Consider the following 23821-nt stretch of genomic DNA (forward strand, 5'->3'; position numbering starts at 1 on the left):
AAACATTATTTTATAATTAATTTGACTTTTATGTACTTATTAGTGTTGCCTCAAGGCAACTCTGCGAAGGGCTCGCGACCGTTGTGCAACCTGGTGGACCGGCCATTCGCTCGTTAAAAAGTCAACCACGGCACGAATTGTGCTCCACAGCTGAGTCAGAGCCTCCGGAGGGTTTAAGATGCCATACATACACACACACACACCCAGCTTTCGAACGAGCTTCGGTCGATCTTGACAGACGACTGACAGACGGTGAGTTGAGTTGTCAGCCAACAGTAGCAACTTCTGGACCCGAGGAGGAACTGGACAAGAAGTTGCGACCACCTTGAACTTCACGTGAGTAGAGGATGGCCGCCGATGGCCGCTGGCGAACCGATTGGTTACACTATTCCACTCCCATTCCCGAGCTACTGTGAGGCAATCTTCCGAGCGACCGCTTGGCTCCCGATGGCCGTTAATAAACTTTTAATTTCCAATTTCGCTAATAACCTATAGCCCGTCTTTGGATAAAGTGTTGGCCTCACGTGCTCGATCGCTGCCGCTCAGGTTTTACATGTTCGGACGCGTGGGGATGGTATTTAATCGGGTGGCCATTTGAAAAGTGCACATATCCTTTCCGGCACAATCGTGACCCTCCGCCGGTGCATCGAAGCGAGAGAAACCCACAGCTCCAGCTGACTCGAGCGTGCGAAAATCGTACTCTCGAGCGATACTTGACTGGCACTTCTCAATATCGCATGTTTATTCTGGAATGAGCTTCCGTTTAATGGGGCCAGCTGCAGAAGGCCGAATTAGGGGTTGTTCGTTGACACCCTGCGGGAATTGTGACACACATTCGGTTGAGTGTATTACCCAAACTTAGGTTGAGCCTGTGCGGCTGAACAAATCCCCCCTGGGGACACTCCGACCGAATGGCGCTCGGGAACGAGTGTAGGAAGATCCTACCCTATATCTTTCCTCCACGTGGAGGAGCAGAGCATCAGCGTTTGGCATGATTTATGACCGGGAAATGGGGCCCTCACTCGTTCGGGGGCTGTATCGAAAATCGAAGATCTAGAGCATGGTGCCGCATGCCGGCCGCGGGTTGCGGAAAGCCCATAATCTACCAGGGCAGGTTCTGAGGTTCTCTCGGACGTCTCGAGATAGAGAGAGAGAGAGAAAGAGTGCAGGCTTCGGCCGGTTCGCTCGTGATGAAACGCGCCCAACGCGAATCGTGGTGAATTATGAACGGCTAATTTTCTAATGGTGCTAAATTGAAATTCGAAATTATAGTGCATGGCAAAATTTATCGCACCCGGCTGGCAGCGTCGGGTCGAAGATCGGGGAATGTAAATCTTCATCGTTCGGAGGCGGTGCATTGGTTTATTGGGCTACAGAATGGAGATCAATTGTATGCTTTACGATGGGGAAGGCTAACGGTTGATATTAGGTGCATCCTTACTATTTGATACGTTGGCTACTGGAATGTATTTATTTGTGATTTGAAATTCTTTGGTCATATAGTTTTAGGCCCTTAGTTTAATTTTAAATTATTTTCAGATACTTTGAACCGAGAAAGCTCACTTAACAAAATGTTCCATTTTATAAAACAGTGTGGTTATTTTTTTTTATTATTTATTTACTGTTCTTTACTTGCTAGTATTCAAAAATGGTTGATGTGTAATACGTGTGTCCGTGTGAAAACAGTTTTACCCAGTCCGCTGGTTTAATCCTTCCCGATCCCTTCACGACGAATTCTCAATTTATGATCAGCGTCATCAAACGCAATCAAAGTGCTGCAGTGCAAATTGTTATGGTGATTTCTGATTGATTTTTACGACATGGCCAACCGTCACGATCGACCGCGTCACCGGCACTGTCATGGTAATGATGGTTTCTCCGCACAAGAAGAATGAAAAAATGCGGGCAGTGGAGCTAGCATTTCGGTAGGTTGTTGTCGGAGGACTTCTTGTGCCATTCGTCCTTTCCGTTGACCAGCATTTCTTTTCCAAAATTCTCTTCGCAATTGTGCGTGATCGTGCGCGTGTGTGATTTTTTCGCATACCTTCTATTGGCATTTTTTTCCTAATTTCCAGCTTCCCAATATCAACGGGACCTGAGGTCGGATGCTCGAGCTTTACGCAAGGATTAACGCCAGCAAGCCGGGTGGTCTGAAGGGCGTGAAGCGGTCGGTTTGGTTGTGGTCTGGAGTGGCTGCACAATGCCGGGAATGCCGGGTGGAATAAAAGTTCCGTCTCGGGAAGTGGCTTCTTTGATTGATTTCTATCCTCGGCATCCTCGCCCCGTTCGCTGCAAACTGTTCACCCGTGACCGGTAAGGTTCGGCCGGATGGAAGCAATCAATAATGTTAATCAGGATTTAGTCCTTCGGCAGGACAACACGCAACGTTTTGAAATGCTCTGAAAGGAAGAAGATCTCCCGGAGCCTTTCGTTCCGTTTTTTACTGCGTCAATAGAAACGATCAGGAAGAAAAAGGTGTGTGTTGTGTGGCCTCAGACCGCTGCACCATGGGACCTGTATGGTGCCAGCCTTTTTGCCTCTACTTTGCCACGCCGAAAGACACTCCAAACACAAGGCGCTCGACCGGCACGCCGACGTTGTAAGAGCATAAAATTCAAATTTAATCCTCCCGCCCGACCAGCGTGGCACGAAGTGGTCGCCCCCGGTTCCGGCTGTGCTTTGCCGGTTCGGGCTCTCCTTCACCGTCCTGCTATTTTATTCCCCACTAATCGCTTTATTGTTTTCTCACTGTTGACGGGTTTTTGTTCGGTTGCGATGCGTTGGATTTTCCTCTGGCACGCCGTGCGTGTTGCTTCGCCCGAGTCGAAGTCAACTGGCCTGCTCTTCGCTCTGGCCACGCAGCTGGTTTGCGCTTGAAGGAATGGAATAGCTGGCAAAAATTGCATCAGCATCAGTTCGGCAGGATTACACGTTCTTTTTTGCGGTGTTGATCGTCAATGAAGGTTGTAATTGTCGGCAGAGGGACGTCTATCAGATTCGATCATTTTTTTTACTTGAGACGCACTGTTTGCATATGCGTTTGCAAACGTGCATCTCGAGCTGCAGCTTTATGTAAACGTTTGTAATCTTGGCCGCAACCCCGTTAGGAGAGACCGCAAAGAATAGACCGCTCGAAAAATAATGAAGCAGGCGGTGCGTACAATTTTCCTGCCGATCATAAATGCGGACGGCTTTTGATCGAAGCCGCCCATACGGTGGGCCACTATGCGACGGTATGCGACATGCGGCGTGTGCGTTTGCCAAATGAAAAGCCGACCGTGAAAAATTCGTGCCTCCTTTGGATCGGATCGGATGGATGGCAAGTAATGTATACCCCTTTCCATCGGAAGTTTTTCCCTGTGTTCGCTACATTTCGGGTTCGGCGAAGTAAAAGAAACAAAAAAATCATCTCCAAACAACAACAACAAGAAATGATGACGTTTCTCCCTTTGCTCTTCGGATCAACCTACAATTCTAGTGCAGCGCTGTTCCCACGATCCCACTGCCTGAACCAGATGTGCCAAAACATCGCTGCATCGTCACCGAGCGGAGAGGAAATGCACGCCTGTTATCTGATCATTAGAACACTTGTTCTTTCGCCGTCCGACTGACCCTTGCCCAGTGGCGGAAGGTAAAAAAAAGGACACCATTTCGGACGATCATCATCCGCCCTCGGATCCTCTTCTTTTCGGTTGCTTGTGTCCAGTTTCCATGGTTCGTCCCCTTTCGTCGATGATGTTTCCTAGATGCGATTCCCTTTTCCATTCCGCTAGCGGGTTTTCAACGAAAAGGACAATTAAAGAAAATTAAAAATCAAAACAGAAACGAACAAATCATGGTGTGGAGGAATGTGCTGGAGGGGATAGAGGCTTAGAAACACGATCAGAACATCCGTTTTGACATGAAGCTGGAACCAATTTTACCTTCGATTGCTTTGCGCTGGCAAAATCAGCGTAGAGCAATATGTTTCAGGATCATCCTTTGGTCATCGGAAACGATCCGGATCGTTCCTTTCTTCAGACGATCAGCTCATTGCTCGAGTCAGTGTGTTTGGTTTGATTAAGGGGACAAACTTCACGGTTCAACCACTGTGAATAATTTCCACCGTCCAGCACATCCTACACCGGTGTAAGGCGAGTCCTCGGGAACACGAAAATATGAAGGTAGAAAATAAAACCAATCTCGCAGAGAAATAGGAGAAAGTATATCGTTCGCATAGGGACGTTGTCTTTGTTCGGTTTAGGAGCAAATGATCCTCCATCCAGGCATGTTCCTTTCTTGGTACATCGCCATTGTTGCAGAAACGGAAATAGCGCTAGTGGAATGAAGGTGGTGGATCAAATTATCCATACTTCCGGCGCAAGGACAATTTGATCGAAATTTGATCAGCACCTCCGACAGGATGTTGGCTGGAGGATGTGCCCGAAATGGCAGTGTATGCCCACTGGCATGCGAGAAAGCGGTCAGATGTTGGCAACGCAAATAAGTTAGGATTATAAAAGATGAAATGATCCTGTACATTCTGAGTGGAAAGAATGGCATAATTTATGAAAGAATTCAGATATATCAAGTTTTACGAATCTACTTCATATGAGGTCAACATGTTTATAACCCAACGGGTAAAAATGTTATTAGCTAATTTATTTGATTTTCAAAATTTGATGCTGTACAATCTCTTCAATGTTTGTCATTGTCATTGATAAAATGAATGGTCACTATCCTTACCAATGCGTGATAAAACTGGAATGAACTTGCAATAATGTGAAATTTAATGGGATTCTTTTTCTGTCCACGAAGACACCGCTTTGCGTGGTTCGAAAAAGGTGCAGAATCCAATTCGTCCCGTACCGTTCGTACCATTGTCTGCAAACAAATTAATCCCATTTATTCCGCATGGTTGGCCGAAAAAATCGATTGCAATTTTATTGATTTTTCCTGCTAATTTCATTTCACCGTACCCAAGCTAAGACTTTGCCAACGGCACGTAAACGAACGATAAATAAAGGAACGGATAGGAATAAATCCTTCCAGGTCCAGGTCCACGTCCCATGCGAGCCTCGCCTAGGGACAAACCGTTCTAAGCATGGCGACCATAGGTCCGTGCGGAGGCGCTCCCAAGGGCGCAGAAAAGATGCCGACAAAGAAGAGGTTACGCCGGCACGTTTTGGAATCGTTTGGCTACCGGATTTACCACATAACACAGGCCGTCAAAAGGATGGGAAGGACGGATGGATGGAATTGGTGCAACCTCCATACAACATCTCCGCCCGAAGCAGAGGATGTTTACACAATCTGGATGCATTATTGCAACTGCCTGCATTCCGGTGTAGTTTCTGCTGCCTCAAGCCGTTCGCAGACTTTCATTTCGATAAGTTTGTTTGTTCGGTTCATTCTCATAATGATAAACATCTTGCAACAGGCCATAATCAAATAGATTTTCCTTTTTCCTACGTTCAAGGGGCAACTGACCAGTAAACTTGCCTATGACACATGTAAACATATCATTATATGTTTCTTGTAATGCATTTCCCTTGCAATGCCCCCACTCAATGTAACTCAATTGAGTAACGATACAGCAAATCCATCAAAATCACTTGAATTGGCAAAAAACGAGGGAAAACATAAAATAGCGAACATCCCACAAATGCGCATACACTGGCCATGGTGGAGTAAATGTTGGTTGATTTATATCGTCCATGTAGTCACTCCGACTGCTGGACCCTTACTCGAACTCAGCGCAACGTCAATCCTGCAATGTTTAATCAATATCCCTTCGGGATGCACGCTACCGTAATACTTGCCGCTAACCAATTTATTGACCACTCATTTCCACCCGGCTAGTTGGTTGAATGGTAGCAGAAAAAGACACGTGGTAAGGAAAAAACAACTTTTTTATTTGAAGAATCCCTAGAGCATTAAGTAATGTTTTTGATAAGAGTGGCAATGTTTAGGAAGTATCATGAAATGGCGGTTGAAATAATTATTTGAATCGGGTTTAATTTATAATCATAATATGTGTTATATTACGGCGATTTATTTTTTCTAAGATACACATCGATATATTTGCACACAAAACATTGTTTTGGAAAACAATCTAATGCTTTTTGATTTTTCAACAGTGCCCTTTCATTCGCCAATATGACGAATTTGTCAATATTAACCACCACACTTTTCAATACTTTTTATTCGTTCCGATTGGGAGAAAAGTAAGGAAAACGGCCCTGGCAAGGTGGTCACGCGAAAAATGGTCGAAACTTACCGCACTCCCGCGCCTGACTAGGGAAATAAACAAAACAACAAAAAAAAAGTGCCACCGGAAAACGACCGTTACCGTGCCGCCCTGTCACCTCCAGCAGTCCTCCTACTTAGCCCTTCCCTTGCTGACAGAATAGCCCGGGTGGAAATCGGGAAAGCATTGCCCGACTCCAGGACACTGACTACACTGCGGGGTCCTCACGCCTGAACGGACATTACCTCGCCGCTACGCCGAAGGGTGGCGATATGTTTAATCAATAAATCCATAAAAATAACATTTATTCATTAGAATAAAGCGTGAAGCGATAGTTATTTGTTCCTTCCTTTCACTATCGCTCTCGTTCTCTCGCACTCACTCATCAGCCGGTTGTTCTAGCTGGGAGGGGGACGCTTGAAGGTGGCCCTTGCGTGCCCGAGGCCGTCAAAAAAGGACACTGTCGTCGCTGATGGCCGCTTGCTTAGGCGCATCGATGTCGGTGCGGGGTCGAAACGCGGCGATCAAAGTGTCCCAGAAAAAAGGAATGGTTAATAGGATGCGGATACGCTACGGCGCTGGTAAACGCACGAGGGAAAGCGGGAAAATTATGCGAACCCGGGCCGGGTGGAATGGTATTTGCGGGGCACCAACGGAAACCGTCATCGTCATAACAAAATCAAACAGGACTATCAGAACAAAGAAAGGACCTTTGGGTGGTGTTGGTTCGGTGACCGTGTGAAAAAGGGGACACCGAGGAAGTGCAGGAAGAGAAAGAGAGCGAAAAGCGAAAGCAAAAAATAACAAAACTGAATAATGTTTCCAGGACGTTAATCGAATCGGATCGAACGGCATGCAAATGTCGATTCGGCCAAACGTTATCCCCTTGGTGTCCGGTGGTGGTTTCGGGTCGCTCGAGCGGAAAATGAGAATCGATCGATCGATTGACGGCAGGCAGTTCCATTCGATACCCATCGCCATGGGCGCGTGCCGAACCGGTGGTCAGTGGCCTTTGGTACCCCGGGTAGAATTGTGGAGGACAAAATTGCGTACATTTTCGTCGGGTGCATCGGTCACCCGACATAGGTCACCTGTCCCGGAAGTGTTGAAGCACAGTTTCGAGGGGTTCGGTTGGTTTTCTAAATACTACACATATAAACAATTTGTTCTAAACGCGTTAAGAGTCCCTGATACTACTTCAAGCGTATTTTTGATAGTTTGGAATTTGTGTATGATAATTAATTAATTTTACTTATCGTTTATTCACAAAACTTTCAAGTTTAAAACAAGTATCTTCGTTTTCAGTTTGGCTTTTCAGTTCATAATCAACTAATACTCTCTACATTAGTGTGCTCTTTTTAACTTTAAAAAACATACGAAAATGCATAAGGTGAAAAATTTTACCATCTAAGATGTTCCTTAAAAAAGGATGACAGATTGAAGCTGCATCTCCAGATGTTTTTATTCCCCTTTCCTTATTTCTAAACCCAAAGACCAGTCCATCGGTGCGAAATTCAGAATCATTCAAGGGTGACATTTATAGAGGCAGAAGGTACAAAACCGAATTCGAAAAGGAGGCCCATTGAGGACAAAAAATCCATCGAAGCTCGCAGTGTGTGTCCTAAATAAATTGCCCAACGTCACCCCGGAGCATAATGGACCCAGAACCAAATTTGCACTGGGATGATCACCGTCGTACGTGAGATATCGGACCGTGAGCCCAGGTTCGGATGAACGGCTTTATCCTCTCGAGAGATCTTCTCGACCGGACGGGTTCGGGTTAGTCATGAAATAATTCGATGGGAGTAGTGAAAAAAAAAACGATATGTGCAAACATGGGTTAGAAAATTGCCTATGCATAGATAACTGAAGGAACATATGCTGTACATTTTTTAGAACAATTAACAAGCAGTTTTGGTTAGAAAATTGACCCATGATCGCTGGGGAATCTGAATAAAATTTTAACATACAGACAGAAATCAATAAACTCGTAGAGATAAACTTGAACTCAAGAAAATTTTATAACAAACAGTTTTATTTTTTCTGTAATCCTTGTACCGTGAGAATAGAGATCACAAAAAACTCTTCCATGAAACCAGGTGATGAATTCAAAAAACAAAAAAATCCCGTTGTACCGCTCAAGGACCTTCATTTGTGTGGGATGAAACCACAGTGGCAGGGACGGCCAACGAAGGAACCTTTGTGTGGCTACCTGATAGTTTGGACATTTCATAGACCGCCGATTTCGGGAGCGAATTTCACGGGGCATATACACTTCATCCACTCTTAATGCTAGAGGACGATCCGGGGGGAGGATCCTTCCGTGTCCTGCCAGCAGGTTCATCCCACGAAAGCGTGTGTTTTTATGTTCGTCCGGCAGCCACCGATCTCAGGCTCGATTTGATGATTTCGACGGTCGATTCAACCCACAACGATCCCTTTTTTCTTGGTGAAAACGCTGCTGCATGAATTTACCGAAAAACAGGCCCGTTAGCAACAATAGAAACTCGATGAGAAAGTGCAAACGGATGCTCGCAGGATTCGTTTTGATGAGTTTTTGGGAAAAGAACGTGTACCGTTAGTTCGGTCTCGACATGGATAGAATTTCATGAGCTTTGTTTGTATGTAGAGCGATCGGCGAAAGAAACGTATGCATTGGCTCAGGTGTTAGAGAATTCGGATAGTGTGAAGCACTCTTTAGATTGTGTAAAAAACCATGATAGACAGTGCTGCTAGAAATGCATGCAAGTTGCATTCACATAAACCCAACCAGAGGCATACGTTGAAAGAGAATCGTATGGAAACCGCAGATGGTTCACAAGGTATAGAAAAGATTAGAAAATACGTCGTCAGTGAAAATTAAAACATGAGCCAAGCCATTCAAAACTAACATTTTTTTAACGCATTTCTCTGTATTATGCCACCTAAAATTTAAGGAAAGCGATGCAACATAAATACATCGTATATACACACACTAAAAGACAGTAGAAAACTGCCAGATAAGTTCATTTTTAAAAATGGACAGTGCCAGTGGATTTTTTTTATATAAAATGCTCATCGGAGACGGATATGGGTTTCATCCTTGCTTCCGAAGGCCATTAGATCTGTCACATGTTCGTGAGGGCTCACAAATGTATTTGAACTGGGAGAAGATGCATCGCTATGCGTACAAGAATTCCCCTGGATAGATAAAAAAAGCGTATAGAGTCTGTATAAGGGACCCTCTGAGAAATGGAAGCGGTGGCTAGCGAAAAACCGACCGTACAGAAGAAGCTGATTTTTTGAAAACAATTTTTTCCACCGTTTCTCACGCATTGCTTCGGTGAATAAAAAACCGGTATCGAAAGAGAAAACGTTTTTTTCCTTACGCAATCCCGAGGGGAGGATTCTCTTTTCGCTTTGCCAGGAGCGTCGGTTCCGTTTCCGCCGTCCGTGCGAGCATATCCGTACCTTCGGACCCCTAACGGTTCTGACCGAGAGGAAGGCAGCATGGTAATTTTTTATCCCCTCACATGAAGATTTGTTTTTCCTTCTTTTTTTTCAATCTGGTAAAAGTATTTTTAAGGACATTCATTGTAGTGTGCAAATATGCATGCAAGGTAAGAACGACCAGTGTCCGGAATTGATTTGAGAGGCGATAGAAAAAACTGTCACTAAGAATCTGATCCAGCTTGATTTGCAAATTGGTTCCTTGGGTTTATAAGGCGAGATTTTTTTTCAAGGGAGGTGCAGATGCAGCCGTGTTGCAGTTAGGGTCGATCGGATCGAAAATTGGTTTTGTTTGATAAAAATTAGCAAGATAGACGAGGCTCTACGGGAGCTGACCGTGGGAAACAACTCGGAAGGACATGGTCATTTTTTCAATGCCGGCTGTTGGAATTATCGACAGACAAAAAGTGTCACAACTGTAAGATACATCTTTTATACGTTTACAATTTGAAAACGTAGAAGGTGGAAGAAGAATATATTTCAGATAGATTGGGGGCATTATTGTTTGTTGAGGCTAAGATCAATCAACATTCACTTCAGTAATTCTTCTTTAAAAATTAGAGAATGGTCCTTCCTATAAATTTGTTTCGTCAATTTAGTTAGTTGAAATAGTTATTAATTGAAGTAGCTTGAGAGGTTTATGAATGTGAATAAGACAAAACATTCAAAAATGTAAGACAAGAAGAGGCATCAGAATTCTAATGCTTTTTGCGTTTGGAGATGCTTTCAGAAAATAAAAAATTCCTGTACTTTATTTTCTGCATCGATGGAACTTAATTTATATGATGGAAATCTTCAAAAGTTATGTGATGTTTTTGATAGGTAAGAAATATGTATCGTTTTCTTTAGCAATTGAAACAGAGCATATAAAAGAAACCTTGATAAAGGCGGCGTTGTTATGTTTGTATAGTTTTGCCTCATGCAATTGTTGTATTTTTATATAGTTCCCAAACGGATTAATTTACAATTATAGGGGCATGGATAGAAGAGATGAAGTTTTCCTTAGCGTGTAAGGTCAATGAAAGCAATAAAGTGACTTGTAAGGTTTTCTGTTTCCATGGCACAAGTATTTTGTATCTTTCTTAGTAAGGTTTGAGCGAAAAAGATTTTACTTTCAATTATAAGGAGTTCAATCACCTCCATGGTGGCATGATGATATGACTTCCAGTAAAGAAATATCGATCAATCCTTCTTGTGAATGAAGTGCGTTGTACGTTCATTCACAAGCCAAATAATTCTTCTGTAGCTTGAAAAAAGAAACCATTCTAAAATCAGTGAAACAGCTACGATGTTGCGACCGCCAGCATAAAAAATCAGGCAATCTGAGCATCAGGATATTAATATGTTTCGAGGAAGTTACGCATTCGAAAGACGAAGGGTGGAAAAAACGAGCATCCCAACAGTAACCAATGGTTGTTTTTTCACAGATTAATTTTTTCCCGGTCTTCCCGTTTTAAGCTTGGTTCCTGATGAGATGGTCGTTTTTTGTCACCCTGGCCGTGCATTTTCCTCAGGGGTCGCGGGACCGTAGCACATATCGCACACCAGCCTCCCGGAACCATCTGCATCTGCTTTACATAATGAATCATTCGGAGACGGGTCGCTTCTGCCGCTAATGTGCTGCCCGTTGTACCCTGGCCAAGGTTTTTTTTATTTAAAATTTTCATAGCTCGAGAAAAAAAGGGTGAAGGGAAAAAAGGATACATTTCGCTATTCGATATGGAAAATCAATAATTCGTTGGACGGGCATCTAATGCTGCTGCGAACCAGTGTGACCCTAAATGTCCCACTGTCCTTCAGGATAGATGAGGTTCCCGCAAGCACTGTGCGGGTAAAGGAGGGTCATATGTAAACTTGGACCCGCCGCTCATCCTTTCGAATAATCAAATGGAAAGATATGCATTTTATTCATCCGCGAGAATCCCTTCCTAATGCGCAGAGTTGTGCGGGCAAGTTATGACTATGCAGGGGTTTTACTGATTTTTCTATAGCTTGAATAAGTGTGTTTTTAAACCAGTTATATTCTTAATATAAATATAATCTAAAACTAATAATGAAAAAAATAATGAAAAGGGTAAACAAGCTTTTCCACGTTGAGTCAATCGTGTAAACTACTTTTATGTAAAACATGTAATTTTATATAAGTGATTGGCTAAATGGATGCTTTTATCCTGTCCGCGACATTTTTCTTGGAATTACATTACGTTCATCATTATTTTATTTCGAATTCAAAAACTCTACTTTAGTTTCAAAGAGATTTTGTGTTTAAACCGATTTCAATATTTTGTCAATTTGAAAAAAAAAAAAATTTCCTGTTTTGTTATTGATGAGAAAAGTCAAATTTAAAATATTCCACGGAATATATTCATTAAAAACTGTCCCACACAGCTTTCAACAGATGCAAATCCAGAAATTTGAAGTAAAATATGTAATTACAGCTCATTTCCTTGTAAAACACCATCCCTTACTTTGCGAAACGATAATTGTTGATGAAAAAGGTTTTGTTCTACAAGTGAAAAACGGTAATTCCTTACTATATATATGTTACTTTTATCTCCTGTAAATTCCTGACCACCTTCTAGACCTGTGAAGTGTAGATCGAAGGAGCATTTGACATTGATGTGCACTTTCCGTTACCGCGGCACGCGGGCACTTCTAGCTACCTTTTTCCTCAACTCTTCCACAAAAAAATAAAAGAAACCCATGGCGGTTTGTACCTTGGCAACGAAAAATCTGCTGGTCGGTCATAGGCGACAATATGTTTTATCCATTTTGTTAGTGTGGTTTTTTCACATTTTGTTATTCCCCCCGTTATACGCATCCAACAATGATCGCCATGATCACTGCCGTCTCTCTAGCATTGATCCAATTGCATACAAATTAACCTACCATCATAAATTATCGGCAATGGCCAACGAAGGGTATGACACCGTTTCAGCCCCGCATGGCGAATCCTCCAGTTCCAGCGGGTGTAGCCGCCCGCCTCGCATCTGGCCCGGCCCGATCTGGACCACGGTGGAAGGTTGCTCTGGCCATAGAACCACACGCCTCGGTGTGTGCCTTTGGCGTTTTTGAAGTCGCGCTATTGATCACCATGGTGTGGAGTTTACCATGTTTGCGTTTCGTAACCGTGGTGGCTGATTCATCCTCGATGCGCGATCGTCACACCAGACGGCAAGACACCCGCCGAGGTGAAGTAATTTGCAGTTAAGCTTTCGGTGGGATTTTTATTTTTCGCGACACTGAGGTGTGGCCAAATTGTCGCCCTGTTTGTAACGCACACAACATTACCAATAAAAAGAACAACGTCGGCGTCGTCGGACGAAAATGAATAATTTATCTCTCTCCTGAGGAGTGGAGATCCGGTGGACGTGTGGACGTGGATCATCGTCCCGACCAAATCCACGACCCCGTATTAGGGTGCAAACACGATGGCCGCCCTAGCTCCACGAGGGCGTTCCACCGCCCAGAAGACAAACACGGCACGGCAATCGCGACCATAGGTTCCCCGAGATTCCTCGAGACGCGCTTGTGCAACATGGCCGCGGTGTTACAGGTTTGAGGTTGGTCAGAGCGGAGGAGGACGGCTACGACACCGGATGGGAGTGTTCTTAGTCATCTCGTCGGACGCGGGAACGTCCCCCGGAGGGAAACAGCCGCACCGATGCACCGAAAGATGCACCACTTTCCATTTCACACGGCGTGCCCCTTTTTCCACCCTGTTTTGGGGTGCGTGGATGAGCCCACTTGCGCTGGGCACCAGCACTCCCGGAGACTAACGATCGTCGATCATTTATCCCGCGGCGAGCGAAGGTAGACGATTAATTAACTTCTCCTTCGTTCCTGAATTTTCAGCTCCTTTCATGGCGGTATTCTACCACGGGCATGATTGCTCGACCCATGTCTTAATAGTCGCCAAGTTCCAAGACACGATTTTCCACCAACGAGAACAGAGCGTCTCACCTCCACAAAGAGAGGAAACAAGAAACCAGAAGAAATAATTTTCATCCAGAGCCTTGCAGAAACCGTACCGTCCATCGAGCGAACTTTTTCTCTTTTGTCCAGTACGATTTTCACTTTGGCCGAACTGTTACTGCCCATATCGTGTGGGTTAACGACGAAGGAGAACAATTATTACAGTTAATCACATCAGTCCGTAGATGCCAAGGGAGAGGAGGGAAGTTTGTTCTTGGTGATGCTGTAATTAAGAACATGATAAAGCGTCTGCAAATGAAGCGCAAAACAAGACAATGGTACATGCTCTGTCTATTTCAACTCACCTAGAGGACAAGATGCTTTATTGGACAATTGAAAAAATGTGTCTTAGTTTGTGATCTTCTTATTTCGGTCAAGAAATATATTAAAAGGACTTAAACAATAATGAAATGTTGCCTAAGATCTTGTTCGTATATTTTCCATTATCATCCGCAAACAATTATTGAACGGCTCGAGCACGCCTCAAGCATAAAGCATAAGTGGCATCGTTGCCCCCAATCGCTAGCACGTGTGGGTGTTCCGGCAGCGAAGAAAACCAAAGGAGACAACGTCGATCCAGCACCGGCAACAGACGAAAGACCAGTTCGGGATGCTTGTCCCTTGCCCAGGGTGCGTTCTAGGAGATGGATTGAGTTGTTTGTGTCCGGTGCGGGGGATGGGATCGTCTGCCAGGGCCAGGAAGTGTGGAGGCGAATTTCAGCACAACACGACTTCCACGTTTTTCTTCGTTAGTGGTTTATTTATTTTTTGTGTCAATTTTCATCACCACCCGCAAGATTTGACCGTGGCATCCTTACTATGCCCGGTTTGGACGAACATGAATCATAAATAAAAAGACAAAATCCATGCTCATAAACAAAAACAAACATGTCAACAACCTTACCTGAGTCACAGCGTGGAGAACATGCCCCGGATTGTTCATTACATAATTATCGATTTACCAGCAGCCAGAGTGGACAGGACAGGTCGCGGTATCCATCGCTTATTTGTACTGCCTTTATTTGGTTCTAGATTAGTCTGCCTTTTTTCCGTGCGACTCGAACCGGGAAGCCCACCCAGACTTTTTCCGCGACATGACCCAAACCATCGTGTGACTCGATGGGCTGAAGGCGGTGCCTTTTTCGCGTTGACGACTCTCTCAACGGCTCAACGAGAGCCTCAACGCTTCTGTAATGTCGCTGGGGTTGATGACTGGATGAAAAAATGGATCGTGGACACAACGGGCGCGGCGTGGTCCTTCAACAAGCTGAACAAGTCAAATTGGCAAAATGGACACGACTCCGACATGGGACAACTTTCTGGCACCCCCCGATAGCCCCCGACTAATGACGGAGCAGCAATGGCAGAGGCCCAGAGGCGGGCTAATGACATGTTTAGTACGAGTTTAGAACGGGGTAGATCTTAAGCTTCCTGTTACAGCACGCCGCGTCGGTGAAGTTGTCAGGTTAAACCCCCGCCAGTTTGTGCACTAGGAGTGCCACAATGCCGTCCATAGTTCGCAGGAGGGACCACTACGTACGGAGGCACCAACTTTCCCATTGCGGACACCGTCCCTACGGTACTCCAGACGGATGGATTTGTAACACGTTTACACCCGCTATCTCTCACGGGAAAGACATTTTCCACCAGCCAACCAGGTGGCCGGCGGTGGCGATGTTGCAGCTAGCGACGATGCACTGTCTGGTGATGCTACCGGACTCGGGCACTAAGCCTAGGGAGCTTCAACCCCTTGGGAATGGAAAACTGCACGACCCACAACATGCACATGGCGCCGGAAAGCGCTTTTGTCTTGCACGGGAAAGTAAGGCAGATCACGCCAAGTCGACCGGGGTGGGAGCTTCTGCTGACCTTTTGCCCGCAGCGCACGGGAAATATACTTTGTTGCGCCGGTAGACGCTACTAGAAGGCACCGCTAGAACCGGAACATGTGTCCAGTAGCTTTGAAAATTATGCGATTGCGTTTTGCACGTGATGTTAAGAATTTGGTTTAAAATGCGAACGGAATGGTGTGTAGTATGGTTTATCTGAGACGTCGTATTCGTGTGGTGTAACTGTAAATTAATCATCATAACTGTTGTCTTTGGACAATAGAAAACAGTTTCTATACGCTATAGCCGTTTGTTTCTTTTCTAGCGAGGCGAAAAAGAAGGTCAGGGTTTTGTTACATTTTGTTTCTTGTTGAAGTAAAATAAAAAGCATTTGTAAAGTTGACGAATTCTAAATCTCAGTTCTTGATAATTATACCCCAAAACAATTTCTGTAGAGTTGCATAACATAGAGTTGTTTGTAAAGGGTCAGCTATCTCAAATCCACGTAACGCGTTACTGTCATTACTCGCAACGTTACCAGATGCATACTGTACCAGAACCATTCTTCACATGGGCAAAAGGGTAAGCAGGTAATTAAATACAAGGTCAGGAAGCCGGACGGTAAATGAGCGAACATACTTGTGAGGGAACAAGTTACCAGAACTCCTTTACAACACCACCCCATGTCCCGTACTGGAATTGCAAGCACCGATGGAAAACTAAATGGTATGGTAAGTGCATTGTCGTGACGAGATTAGTGACCGTGCGGTAATTAGTGCCGCCTTCACTTTCCGAATTGGAAGCCCCGATTTGGAGTCGGTGGAGTTGGAGGTTAATTTGGAGAATGGTTAAAAAGGATAGTGCACCTGAAGGGTGGTCCAGGAGCTGATTTCGAACCAACTTCATTCACATTTACAACATGAGAACTGAGCTAGGTCCGATGTAGTACTTGATATTGGATTTTTAGTTTTAGTAAAACCGTTCTATTTAAATTAAAGAACTTTTTGCATGTCAGGTTATTAAACGCTTTGCCAAAACGTGTTTAAAGAATTCATTAGAAAACTTATTACTTCTTCAATTTTTGGTGTGGCATTTGATACGACTAAAAGAACGTGACCTGGTCCACCGTATGGCCTGCTGGCCTTCCGTAAGCATAGTCTAGTATGTTACACTCCAGTTACTAGCCAGATCGGAGCCATTCTTCCCTTCGGCCGCCTCCCACGTGAGCCATCTTCAAGCCACACCGCGGCACTAAAGGGTAGAGAATTTAAATCAAATCACGAAGTTAATGTTTTCCCTCCTCTTCAGGGCCATTCCAGTTCCAACCCGCCATCGAAATGCATACTCTGCCGGCTGTAGCAAGCGCCCGGATGGCGCAACGGATGGCGATGATGCGCAAAGTCAGCACCCACCAATCGACCGACCAGTCGGAAAACCCCTTAACTGGTCCAAGTGTGCAAACCTCCCTGGGAAAAAGGGCAGCACAAATCCACAACGCCTGATGCTCCAAATTCAAGTTTATATCGTGCCCACTCTGTGGTTTGCTGCAAAATGCCTCAAACGCAGTTGGAGGGATAGAGGGAGGCATGTTGGTCCAATTTTGAAACGAAAGAAGATCTCGTGATATTTGACTGCTTTATTGTCTTCCTTGGTACATGAATACTTTAGTCCCGTTCCTTGACATTACTGTTCAGAAGTTACATAAGCCTATTCCTAGAAACCGTCAGAAAAGATTTTTCGTTTTCGGTTTTCAAATTAAACTTTGTAACGTTTTTTGAAAACTGTTTGATCGCCACGTCAGCAAAGCGCTTCCCTCAATAGTTTCTTGATCGATACAATAATAAATATTGATCCTTCGGATCGACGGTAGCAAACGTTCGATTCTGCGCTGGCAGAAGACAAGAAGAAGATGATTAATCTATATAATTGCTTTCCTCCCACGGATTGTATTGTCTTCTAGAAGGCTCAAAGCCTTCTGTTTGCATTACAGCAACCGCCGTGCGACCTCCTATTAGAATTCGACGCGAAAAGGGCTGGAATTACGGAATCACAATAAACACGATTTAGTTTTCATTTTATTTTAACAACGGTTTGCACCCGTTTTGGTTTTCCCTCGGTGAAGCGGTTGTGGCTTTATTTTTATTTCCCTTAGCTCTAAAGCAGAAGCTCTCAAAGGAACCCCGCGGGATGAAGTACGTGTGGGAATGCTACAACATAATAAAATTGTTTTACCATTTCAGAAAACAGAAACCGAATTTAAAGCCACCGCGAACGATTGCCTGACCGGCGTGGCTGAAGGGTAAACCGGTGGTCTGCCAGATCCGTGCAACCGTGTGTGCCACCACCTTCCGGCGGGAAACATAATCAAACATAAGCCCAACATCACAACAGCTCGCTCTCTTTCTGCTTTCGGTGGGAGAACAAAGCGGTTTGGAGAACAAAATACGAGATCAGTGTTTAATTTGCATAAACACCGTCCCGGTGATAGGTGGCTGCGCTTTCCGCTTTGTAAGTGGGTGTATGTTTGGGTGAGCTTACTAGCTATGCACGGCCTGTAGTATGTACGTTCCTGCTTGCAGCTGTGCCAGCGGTGGGAAAGTACCATTTGTAGGAGTGCAAGTAATGGGTTGGATGGGTGGAAAATCGGGTGGGAAATACACATGCACGGACATCGGCGGTAGTTGCTTGTCGATTCGTCTGGTAGGGTTGGCCCGAAGAAAGTGGCTTGCGGGACGGCAAAAGCTAACCAAATCTTAGTTCCAATAGTTCGAACAACAACCTTCCACCATCGCCTAGCAGAGAGTCGATGTTTCTGCTGTTGGAGGGAAATGTTAACAGATCGTGTATGGCGGAAATGTTAACAGATTAGAAAGATGCTACTAGGTGGTGGATGCCCCTCGGCTTTGTCCAGCTGATCAATTGTGTTTGGATTGTGATTTTATTGGATTCGGATTATAATTCATATATAAAGTATAATGAATTTCGTAAACTAATGACTTATTTTCCTTCAATAGACTGCGAAAAATTAATGTTTTACGCTTAAAGGGGGTTTCTTTCGTCACATTACATCGCCATAAAATTAATTTAAAAACTAACTTAGGTTGATATCTTTTAATCTCATTGTGAAAACGCTCCATTAACCAATAAATCAAACCATGTTGGATGCTACTGTTTGTTTTATTGGTTTACACAGCGTATATCGCAATTCGTTTAAAAGAAATCAATCAACGTTAGTTTGAAATCATTCTCAATTTGATTAAATTAAATCTTATACATTCTATATTTAACTTTCTATATCAATACAAGCTCCATTGAATAAGACATAATAATTTTGACCCTCACCTTCATTTAATGCCTTTCACAATAGCACCCGATCGCGTTAGGTATCGATCGCAACGATTACCACCCCTGTTACCAAAGTTCATCTTTCTTTTCGCGGGTTGGAAAAGATTGTGTTGAAAAACCTCCCAGCAGGATGCCGCCAAATGGGACAGCAATTGTCGTTGAATATTTATTACCATTTCTGCGATCGACTACCTCGTGCTCGGAACGCGTAGAAGAGGAAAAGAGCCTGCATAAAAACATCTACGATCGAGCATCAGCATCACGCCGGACGATCGGTCGTACAACCGTTTGCGAACCGATTTCGCGTGAACGCAAGAAATAACAAATCGTTTAACACCTTGCTTTCCTTGCTGCGCGCTCACCGATCGCGCAATGTTTCGTTCCCAAACGTGGGAGACTTTCGAAGGAAGGGCAGTGAATAGGGTGGGGAGAAGGGTGAGGGAGAAATGTACGTACAACGTCCCACGAATCATTCAACCGTTTGACCCTTGGCCGCTGGACGTTGGACGTGTATACGTGTTCGCTTCTTCATCTGTGCCGTCACTTTCGTGCGGGTTTCTTGTCGTTCGCGCTTTTCGGAACGATTTCATTCAAGAATCGCGTGTACTTACCTTTTACGTATACGCTTTCTGTAAGGCTTTTACAAGCCACTGTGTCGGCAATCGGAGCCACAACTCGATGAATCCCACTTAGCAATGGAAAATGTCGTCCAACCTCTATGCGGCAACATTTAGCTACAAGAAGTCTCCTCCATCCATTCCCCCGGGGCGGCTAACTTCGCACGCCTCGCCGAAACCGAAAAGGTCCAACGTGTCCAACAGCCACCACCGTCTGGCCACTACCCAAAAAAAAGGAGGAACACCCGCGTGCTCGTGAATAACTCAATTCCATCGCACTGGAATGTGATCGTCCTCGAATCGGGCTCAAACCGAACAATCGGAGAGGATCGGCTCGGTTACGAAAAATGTTGGCCGCTTGGAATGTGACCCATCCTCGAAGCTGAACGACTATGCTGGGTGCGGGTGTCTCCAGCTCCAGCAGAATCGGTGACATTCGTCCATATGCCTTCGAGAAGTCGCACTGTGGCGTCTTGCGAGGGATGATCTGTTTGCTTCTTTTGTCAAACTGAACTGAAAAGATGTATCCATCACACTTCTAACGAGCCCATCGTCGGGGCTTTTTCGCGGACTTTTCCTCCTCGCTGGCTGGACATGCTCGGTCAAAGAATCCGAGCGACCTCGAGCCGGTACCGTCCTGCGAAAGCCATGATTAATTGTCACTCTTCACGTCTTCAACGAGACGATTTCAAAGCACGACTTGCAGACCGTCCAAACACAGCCTCCAAAACAGAACCGTTACAGTCGACCCTTCATTAGTTGGGACATTAGTTACTGGAACGAAATTGTTTGTCAATGCAGTGGAGTCAGTCTGCGCAGCACAATCACGCGAACCGACAGGGTGGACAAATCACCGTCACGGCGGAACAGAGAAACATCACCGTCGGCCGGTGCGCACCCTAGAACCCCCCACGGTCCCCTGTGTGGCCACAGGAACTCGCTGTGCACACTCCTAATGGCCACACTTGGCTGTTGGCTTGGACCGACGTGCAGACAGCGGACAAAATTCAATTAATTTGACACCCCAACGACATCGGGGGTTGCCAGGCGGACAGCTTTTTCCCGCGCGCAGACCCAGATTCATGCATGTTTAGTCCAAATTATCATAACAAATTCGAGCTTCTCGGAGCGCCTTGGTGGATCCTCGTTTGGGTACGATCATGGGGGCTCGGGCATGATTGTGCCCAGTGAGCGACCGATCGGCGTGAGTTTTGGTTCAATCCCGTCGTCTAGCCCACGCTTTGCACGTGAGAATTGATGGCAAAATCTGGCCAACGATGAGCCAATGTTAGCGTTTCTATGCGGGGAGCGTGTTGAGAAAGTGCACTATTAGAACTGGGTGACACTATGGGTGACACTATGGGCTCAAAAAGGCCACAGGAGAGCCTGTTTGTTCTACTTTTAAAAATATTTTTATTTTATTGACAAACAACAAGTTCCTTCAGATAGCCTTGATAAGAAGTAAGTTACCAAAGAAACTATATTTCCCAGTCCAGATTTTACCGTGCGATGATTCCATTTTGCAACCACTGTCCATCACGTACCCAACCCGTACCGTTACACTCCCATTTCGGCACGAATTTCATGACTCGCGCTAGCCCCGGCCGATCTGTCACAGCGTTTTGCCAGCCCGCCAGCCCGGGCCGGAGCTTGAAGAAAAGTGAAAAGGACGTGCAAGCGGATGCAGCCGTGGCACCCACGGCCGGTACGGAACGGGACCGAACGGCGTTCGGCATACCCGCTACTTACGCCAGACGGTTCGGCCGGCTCGACGGCAAAGGTTTGTTGCCAGTTGTCCCGTTGTTTTCCCCGCTCGCTTGAAGATGCATCACATGTTGCAACGGTGATGGGGCTCCATCGAAGGAACGAAAAGTGTTTATCTTCCCCCAAGAGAAGCGGGTGTGTTTGTTTGTGTGTGAGTGTATGTGTCTAACGCTTGCCTTTGCTTCTCTTGGCTGGTCGCAAATCGTGCCAATTCAATATTTATACCGTGTATGATTTTGCTGTCTGCTTGGTGTAACAATAATAACGGACAAAATGAAGGGGGGGAAAAATCGCACATCCCCTTCTTACCTTACGTCTTGAAACAGACACTCAAAAACACACACACACACACACAGAGTCGTGGGTGCATCGGGCAAACGTGGCGAGCGATTAGGGTTCGTCCCTGCCGGCTTCACTGGGCCGCGTGCGTTAATGCGCACGAGCTGGGGAGTTAACGAGGGGACGTTATACGTACGAAAGACTTCAACGAGCGATCGTGCGGGAAAAGACGAGGCGAACCCGAAGGAAGGATCGCCCAGTACATTCATCTCTTGCCGTTCGTTCGGATGGATCAATGGAAATCTGGCGATGTGGGGAAGTTTTCGTGCATTGAAGTCCATTCCACCTACTCGATTTTTTGTGTGCTTTTCACACTGGGATGCCATATGGGTTAGATCCCGGCAAACGATTAATGTAATCGGTAATGCTTGAACGATACCATAAAGTCGGTGGAAATGAGAACGGTCGTTGTAAAATGATGGGTTTGTTTCGCCCAGAATGGAAATTCATTGATCAAGTTAAAAAGTATTTCAATCTTCATTGAATACTTTTCAGAAGTTGCAATATTGTGTTCCGATGTTGTTTAGTTGCTAAATCTATGTAGAGCTCAAGTTATCCTTGTCGCACTGCAAAAAGTTGAATCCCATACTTGGGTTAGAAAATTGCAGCTTTAACGCTGACACAAATTGGAAAGGTGATCCATGATAAATGGGGAAGTTTGCTGATTTATTTCAATCCGGATCGTGATCATATGTGCTCACGTTTGTCTTAGAAATGTGGTTGTCACAGCACGGCTTTAGTTGAATAGAAGTTTTAACATGTTCAGCTTACGGCAGAATGAAAAATAGTTTAGCACATTGTATAACCTTCTGCTAAAATATTTCTTTCCTAAGGCGTCATATTTTCTAACTCATCAAGAAATTGGGACGAAGAAAAACAATTAAAACAAAATTTAACATCACTAATGGACCACCATCTCACATATGGTCTGTTCCGGGACATTATCTTTCCTTCCAACCACTCCTACACTCCCACGTAATGATTGGGGAAGATCTCTTGCCCGCTTCGGTTTGGACCAACTTTTTCTTTGCTCTGTTTAACTTTAATTAAATCTCCCGGCCCGACATCTGTGTGTGAGTGATAGAGTTAAACTTCACTCAGCGTAAGTTAACCTGGACGTGACAAAACCAAACGAAACCACAAACGGTTTTACGCTACTCCAGTAAAACGAGAAAAGGTAAAAAGGCCCCTCCAGAAGATCTGGCCTGTTAAGACAATTCCTCAGCGAACGGGTGGTTTGGTATGGGTGAAAAAATGATCCAAACTGCTTCCTGCCATTCTCCAAAGAAGTTTTCCGTGGAAAAAGGCTCAAAAGTCACGCACTGCTGTTCGCAAAGTTGGCCGTAAACGTAGTAAAAAGGGCCGAATTTGGCCTTATCGGGAATTGGGATCAGCGAGTTTTTCCGTGGCCCCGTTATTGCGTTGATGAGAAGAGATTGCACATACACAGATACACATACATCGGCACACATCCTTTGGTGACAGATGTCGGACTAAAACCAGTCGATTGAAAGAGAAAGGGAAAATTCTTAAACTTTCTTCAAAACCCTTTGGAGGTGGATAACCACGCGGGTCGGCACTTGACGCTGGACTCTTTTGTAGTTTGCGAATGGGGGAAAACTCTACCACGAGGAAACTTTTTACGGCCGTCCAAGGCATCCCTCCAAGATTTCATACGCCTCGTGTTGATCATTGTTAATTGAGTTTAGATTAGGGTTTGATGTTATTTTTCCTCGAATCAAACCGTTCTTCACGCTGGTCTGCTTTGAAAGTGAAACTTGCTGCTGAAGGGCCAACCGGCAGCCGGAAAAGGCCATTTTTATCGCGGCCAGGCGAAAATCGTCTGAACCTGTGTGCGGCCTCGCGGGCCAAAGGCCGATGAGATAAGCGGTGATGCAAATCTTTTCGGATAAGCGACCCGTCGGTGAGTTGTTCGGCAACAGTTTTTAGCTCGCGTTGGCGAGAAAGGAACTAGGGTGGCTTCTTTGGCGGCCATAGCACGCGGATAGAATTGCGCCGTGCGCTCCAATCCATTAATCTTAGGCGCGCGTGAAGTGAAAGGTATGCCCGGCCAAGCTCGGGTATGCCACCAAAGTTTGCTCAATCGCCTAGAGACCCGTCTTCGTCAAACGGTCTGTCGTACGAAATGGAGGCCGCTGCGGTGCGGTTTTGCACGAGCGCGAAGAACAGCAGAACGGCTGGAAGATGCTGCCACCATCGGGCGCTTCGACATC

The sequence above is a fragment of the Anopheles ziemanni genome, chromosome 3 (genome assembly GCF_943734765.1).
Source record: "Anopheles ziemanni chromosome 3, idAnoZiCoDA_A2_x.2, whole genome shotgun sequence".
Lineage (NCBI taxonomy): Eukaryota > Metazoa > Arthropoda > Insecta > Diptera > Culicidae > Anopheles > Anopheles ziemanni.